Below are 7,941 nucleotides of genomic sequence, written 5' to 3'. Positions count from 1 at the left end.
TCTTGGCTTTTGTTCCTGAATTTTGCTTTGCGTGGTGCCTGGGCTCAAGTGTCACCTTTTCTCACCTGAAGCTTCCTAGGGCAAAGTTCTGTGAAAGTTTTTCAGTAGGTCCTAATGCCGCAGACATATTGGCTAGTCAGACAACAGATTTTCTTTGTACATTGTTTATGTTTTACATGCCCACAATACAAGCCTGTCTTTTGGTTTTTAATTTTTTTTTATCAATTTACGTTAAGCCTGCTATAAATACTTATGTCAAAATATGTGAAAAAGAAAAATTATAAACTCTAAAGTGGTATGGGCTGAATTGTGTTCCCCGAAATTCATATGTTGGAAAGTCCTAACCCCCAGTACTTCAGAATGCTAACTATATTTGAAATGGCATCTTTAAAGGGGTGATTAAATTAAAATGAGGTAATTAAAGGGATGATTAAGTTAAAATGAGGCTTTAAGGGTGGGCCCTAATCCAATATGACTGGTGTTCTAATACGAAGAGGAGATTAGGACACAGACACATCCTGAGAAGACTATGTGAAGACAGACCTCCAGAAGACTCCAATCCTGATGATGCCTTGATCTCGGAATTTAGCCTCCAGAACTGTAAGGAAGTAAATGTTTAAGTCTGTGGTACTGTTACAGCAGCCCTAGCCAACTAATATAGTAGTCAACCTCTTTCTTAGGGTAGATTCCTTAATAAACAGTTATAAGACTTAGGGTATATAAACCTCAACTCAGAAGTAGTTGGTTTGGAATGACTTTCCTAGGGACCTTGTCAAGAAGGCGAGGGACTTAATAAAGGACTAGGCTCACTTAACAAGATATTAAGTATCTTAAATGCCAGACATTTAAAAAGATGATCTGTTTTAAACCACAAAACATTTGTGTGGATCATTTTGCAGCAAGCTCGCTAGATAAAATTTAGTCTTCATTCTCAGCTGTTGCAGGTTAGAGCTTATGTAAGGATCCAAAAAGGGAACAGCAGCTTTTGAAGAAACCTTTTATTTGCTCTTCATTCCAGTGTCAAGCTTAAAGGCTTAGGCTTGGGATGTTAGCAGGAAAAAGGGCCTCAGAGATGACGTCCAGATCTTATTCATGAGGAGAAAATTGCAGATTAAGGTGGTGGTCTTACTTCTGAACTGACATTAGAATTTGGGTCCCCATTCTAGTTAAGTCCCTGCTTGGTCCATTGCTCTGGGGTGCTCATGGTTACCATGTGAATCCAACCAAAATGGGTGCTGTATGCTTTCAATTATGAATCTTGGGAAATTGAAATCAAGGCTGCCTTTCAACAAAATATCACTTTCAGATCTTTACCTGGGTGTGTTAGTGTTCTCACTGGACTCTTCAACGGAATTACTATATTAAGAAATGCCATTTGTTTATTTGAAAATCATAAGAATCCTGCCTGTGCAGTAGGCACAGAAGTACCTAATGCCTCCGGCTGTCTGTGAGGCAGCTCATCACTTAGGCATAAGAGCTGAGATTCACTGAATACCAGTAAAATGCCCATTTGAGTTGGGAGGCTAATTTGAACCCAGTGATTTGGAATTGTAAATGCATCTGCATAAGATATTTTAAATCTTAACTATTTTTAAGCATAAGATTAAAAAATTTTTTAAGTCACCCATAATCCCCCCAAATAACTTTTTTTTTTGCATATAGCACAATTTAAATTGTCTTGTGTTACTTTTAAAAGAGCAGTCCCAGACAAGCAATTTTCATCCATTTAGCTTATACTTTTTACTCCTAGTTATGAATTACATTACTCTGTACTGATATGGGTGGTCATTCCCATTCATTAATGAGATGTAATTAATAACCTCTTCAGCTATTTCTTAATAACACCTTTAGAACTTAGGAGATAATTATTTTCTGTTTATTTTAAAAATGTATTTTAAATTTTACTGGTTCTTTCACAACTATACCATATCCTCAATAGAGAAAATTTGGAATATACAGAAAAGTTGAAGGAAGAAATTTTAAAATTGCCATTGTTCCACTAATGGGAAACAATATTTGGATGCATTCCCTTTCAGTCTTCAACATTTTTAAATCTTTTGTTATACCAGAAATTCACAGATGTACTCCTTTTAAAAGAAATTAGACATGAGAAATCAAGCTCAATCTCTTGCCCACCACTCCCTTTCCCTCCTCACAGGTAACTACTATTTTGTGTTGGGTAAGTATCTTTCCAGAGTATTAACGATCTACTTAGGCTGTGTTTCTGCCTCATTATGAATAATAAAAAGTTTTATTACCATAACTAGCACAGATATCCCCAAATTTCTATGTGACATTTTTGTTGTATTTTGTGTATTTGTTAGATTATTGAATTTGGTAAATATTCAAGGTAGCCCAAAATAGCTCCTCCTTCTCCCTTTGCCAAGGTTGGGTAGTGGATGAACTAGAGAAAAAAAAAAAAATTGTTTGCAGGGTAAACTTTAGGTGTCCTCTCACCCCCACCACAGACACCCATTATTGAATGATGGCATCATTTTGGATATGTTGTTGGATAAACTTCATTGAGAATGGCAATGTGGAGCTGAGAACCACATAATCAGTAATCTTTCAAGTTGGCAGGACATGAGCTTCTCTCCTGCAGGTGTTGGTAGGTGTGCAATGTGCACACACAGCCTGCACTCTTAGCCATCACACTGTTGCTCCTCAGGAATTCATTGCACTGAAACCAGCTTGGTTTGAATCCTAAGATGTTGACTAAGTTAACCTCTCTGAGCCTCACTTTTCTTACCCGTAACCTAGAATACTAATAGTAATGTCCCCGGTCAATTTGATGTGGGAGCTTTAAAGCCATAGAGAAGAACACCACCAGCACATGTAAGTGATGGCTGCCATTATTTTTGGTGAAGATGGAGCTTGCTTGATAGAGGTTATAGCAACAAGTGGGTTTGGTTATAAGTGTTTTTACTGTCTCTTCCTCACCATTCCACTTCTACCTCCCTTGAAGTATGCTAATTTCTGATAATACCCCGCATTTTCTGCATTGCCACTCGGATACATGTATCTAAGCCTGGAAGTGTTTGGTCATTTTGCCTTGATGAACTATTCAAACCTGCTTTCTCTTATGTGACATTAAAATTTAGAGAAAAGTTTCTTGAAAAAACATAAGATTCAAACCAGAAACTCTGGTTTTTGGTCATGACATAAGAACGCCAGGGCATGATTATATGCTAAGAACAGGCACCTTGATGGGGTTCTTTCTCAGGAGTCTGTTAGGCACAGAGGCCTCAGGAAGTTGGTTGTCAAGCAACTTAAGTCTGTTAAAGAAGAGGGTAATCCTCAAAGTTCTTGAATATAATGCTCAGGACAGCAGGTGGTTAGGGAGGCTGCTGGAGGCTGCTGCCCTATTAGATCATAATCATTTCAAGGATTTCTGGCTTTAACAATGGAGTATCACTCTCACTTTGACAAAGGGACCAGTTGCTGCCTTGCTGCTCAGATTACCCTGGGGCCTAGTTTCTGCTCCTCTGGACGGAGTTAGTTTAATTCTACACCCACCTCTACCTGTGTTCATTGGCTCACAAATTGGTACTTAGCTTGTCTTTGGTTGGCTCAAGAGTAAACCGTAAGCAACAGTTTTCCCTTCTCTCAGCCCCAGGACAAACAGCCTGGAGACTAGCTTGGCTCAGCAGCCTGCATGTTTATTCATTCAAGTATTTCTTACACATCTACTACATGGCAGGCACTGTCCTATGTGCTGGAGATATAAGAATGAAATGAACCAAGTTCCTGCTCTCATGGAGCTTATCTTTAGCAAAGCAGGCAGTATAAAAAGATAAATACATTAAATGGTATCAGACAGTAATAAGTGCTGTAAAGAAAAAGAAAAGGGCTTGGACAGTTATGGGGAGAATAGGTATTAGTGTGATTGGTCAAGGAAGGACTCCTTCAGGAGGTGACCATTTGAAAACTGGGAGTGAGCCATGGGAATATCAGGTAAGGGGAGAAACCTTCCAGCACAAGGGTCCTAGCCCCAGAGTGTACTCAAGATGGATGCTCAAGAACAGTAAGGAGCCCAGCCTGACAGCTGCTCTGTGAGTCACAGTAGGGAATGAGGTGGGAGAAGGGTACATTCTGTTCCACGCAGGTACTCTGGCCCTATTGTGAGAGAGATGCCTTGGGAGGGCTGAGAACGAGAGACTGACCTGATGCATCTGCTCAGGGTGTCCACCATGATTCACATAGAAGTCTGAGGGTGCTAATGTCACCCCTCCTAGGGTGGTCTTAAAAGTCACTCACCCTGTGCCCTATTTCAGAAGAACATCTCCATGGATATTTAATTGAAAGAAAGCTTGAGTCTCTTTTGTCTTCATGGAAATTTTAAAACATATTCAAAGTAGAATTGTTTAATGTACATAAATACACCCATCAAGCTTCAATCATTATCAACATATGGCTGATCTTGTTTTATCTATACTTCCACCACTCCTGCCCCACCCCAATCCCACATGTGTATGGATCTCCAAAAGATGCCAACTCTATCTTTGAAAAACATAATTACAATCCTATTATCACCAAAAATTTTTTTATTTTATTATTATATATATATATTTATATTTTTTGCTTAATATCAAATATCTAGTCAGTGAAAAGTCAAGTTTATATTTGGATCCTTTACTTTCAAGGAGCCATGATACTGTTCATTGTGGAGGTGCGTTCTGTCCATGTTGCACATGTGACTTCGTGTCCATGTCTGCACCCAGTTCAAGGAGGACATGAGAGGTTTAGAGTGAGACAACCCTGCAAGCCTCCCTGCCATTCCCATTTAGAGTGCTGGTGATATTCGAGTTGGACCAGATTAGAAAGACCAACTCACTTGTCTTGTTTTTTTTTTGTTTGTAAAATGGATGACTCTGAAGACGAAATGCTGGGAGAACAGGGAAAACTAATCTATAGTCATAGCATAGTGCTTACCTCTGGCAGGAGTTAGGTGGTTATTAATTGAAAATCTCAAAGAGACCTAGAGCCATGGAAATGTTCTATGACTTACATGGCTTACATATCTAAAAATGTATTGACCTATAAACAAGATTTGTGCATTTTATTGTATGTAATTTATAACCCACCCCACCCCCCCCAAAAAAAATGGAGGAAGGGAAGCAGAGTTCCTATAAAAGGCAGGCTTGAAAGAAAACTCATATGGAGCAGGCATCAGGCCATCACTCAGCAACACGCTCTAGCTTGGACTGGATGACACAAGCTAATAGCTACTACCAGGTTCCCAGTTAAGAGGTGGATTAAACAGTGACTGCACAGAAGGTGAAACTCTGAAAGCTTTAACAAAATCAAGAATGATAGTGGTAAGAGAAGTAGAGTGGAGTCTGATGAAGGCAATCAGAACAGGGTAATTGCACTTATGCCCAGTGTACAGTGTTTTTCTTCTCATCCCCACTTAGGTACAGGAAATAAGAAGCTCTGGTGACCCCCAAACTGGAGGACAGGGGCTAAGGCTGGCACAGCTTTGAAAGAGAAGTTTGCTCAGAGGCTTTCTGGGACCCAGACACTGGAGGAACAAAATGAAGGAGAGAGCAGGCACGTTCTTGGCTGCTGTAGTGAGCAGCAGCTGGGCATTGTCAGTCAAGTTGTGAGGCGGCTCTGATGATACTTGTGCCCAGTTGAGTTCCTTTTTATGGAATAAGCCAAGGGCTTACCCTTAAACTTGAGCCATCTGAAATATTTTTGGGCGGGCTTGCAGTTGGCAGCCCATTATCCATTTTCCATTCAAGATGACGCAAAGGTGAGGGGCCGAGTTGAACTTTGTAGACACGTGCAACAGCTTCCCAGTTGCAAGAGGTCTTACTGAGAACCTTGGGCTTTTCATATGCTAGGTACCTGATGACTATCAAGGTCTCTGATGACTTTGAGGTCGTTTTGCCATCACAGGGTCAGACATGGCAGAGACCATCGAGAATGTCTTCACTGTGTAAGAGAGGAGGGCCCCAAATGGGGACCTATTTGCAAGTTTGTAGCAAAGCTGAGACCAGAACTCTACAGCCTTATTACCGAAGTGTGGTCCCTGGACCAGCAGTGTCGAGTCACCGGGGACCTTACTGAAATGCAGAATCTCAGGCTCCACTCCAGACTTCCTGAATCGGAATCTACCCTTTAACAAGATCTCCAAGTGATTCTTATGTACATTAAGGTTTGAGAACCACCACTCTGCAGTGAATTGACTTTGTCCCCCCTATACCACAGAGCCTACTAATATTTCACCAATAGAGAAGGGAAAAAGTAAAGGATAATAGAGTAATTCATCTTCCCCTGACCAGGAAGCTCTTTAATTAATTTTGCTTCCATGAGACACATAATTTGTGTCTCGCAAGTAAACAAGTTCCATTTCCTGGTAATTATTTGATTGCCCCATTTTAAAAATTCTAATCAAAGACATACATCACTCCTTGTCAGAATTTTTGTTCAGCACAGGATATCGAGAATTTCTCCATTGAGTTGGTATAAGTCCAGCAAAAAGCAGAGAGATAGGCTGTTTGGTTAGGCTGTGAGGCCTTACAGGGCTAAATGGCAGCATTTCCATTTGGGCATATTGAAATATTGAAACTAGGTTGAGGACCGTGTGACCTCCAGCTGGCCCTAGTTCAGTCAGGCTGATGAGAATGGATGATGTAATTAAATGAAGAGGCTAAATCTGCCTGTCTCCTGCTCAGTGAAGCTTCTGTTAAGGCTCTGAGTTATAGGAGAACATGGGGCCATGGAGCCCTGCAACTTTCATTCTTAACAGGGACAGGCATTTAGTGTCTAAAGGCCTATGGATGGATTGCTTTTCCTGCTGCTGCTTTTCTCTCTGTTGGCCTCAGCTGGATCTCTCCTAACTCCCTGGCCCTAGCCCCAGCAAGTGCAGAACACACCAACCCCCATCCATACAGAAAGCGCTGTCTGGAACATGAGGGATCACAGCACAAGGGCTGTCATTCATTGATCTATTGATTAATTCAATGTTTTTTGAATACCTATGTTAGGCTAAGTACTAGGGACGTACAGATAGACTGGAGAGTGCCTCTGGAATACATAACCACACACAAGAGAAACAAAGTAGGACAGTTTTTAGATCATTCTGCCCTAACCAGTTTGCCAACTGCTGCACCTAAAGTTATGCTCCCTTTTAAGTGTTTCATGTAACTAATGAATTTCTAGTTATAAATATGCAAAAATCAATAAATGTACTGTATATTATAATAGCCATATAGGAAATATAATGAAAAGATCACAAAATTCACAATAATCATATAATAAATAGAATAAATGTAATAATGATTAAGGATCCATAAGATTATAAAATTGGGGGAAAATTTTAAGATATTAATGAAAAAAGAGACATGGTTTATTTCTTGAAGACTCAATGATGTAAACGTGTTGATTTTGTTCTACTTAAATCTTCCAAACTGTTTCAATAATATTGCAACGGCAAATGGTTGGGTCATGAGGGAATTTTGGGGGCGATGGAAATTATCAATGTTTTGATTATAGTGGTGGCTACACAACTGCATACACTTGTTTAAACTCATCAAACTACTTAAAAAGGGTGAATTTTAATGTTTATAACTCAATAAGTCTTACTTTAAAAATTGCAATGACATTATTTAGGAGCTCAATGAAAAGATTCTGAAATTAATTCTGGAAAAACGAATGTGAAAAATAATTAGTAAAAATAAGAGCAAGGAGAAATGACTTGCCTTACCAATAGTAAATATGTTACTAAGCCATAATAATATTTTTAAAGTGTGGTGCTTACACAGCATTTAACAGATCAAATCACAAATAAAAGGCAAACAGATCCATGGGTATAAAACTTTACGATATAACAAAGGTAGTATATTGTATTAGTGAAGATTACTAAAAATTAGTATTGGAGCCCTGATTAATGAAATGAAAAAAGGTTACATTCTTATTCTATATTTTCCATTAAAA

The sequence above is a fragment of the Pteropus medius genome, unplaced genomic scaffold (genome assembly GCF_902729225.1).
Source record: "Pteropus medius unplaced genomic scaffold, Ma_sr-lr_union100, whole genome shotgun sequence".
NCBI lineage: Eukaryota > Metazoa > Chordata > Mammalia > Chiroptera > Pteropodidae > Pteropus > Pteropus medius.
This window is presented reverse-complemented; position numbering follows the sequence as displayed.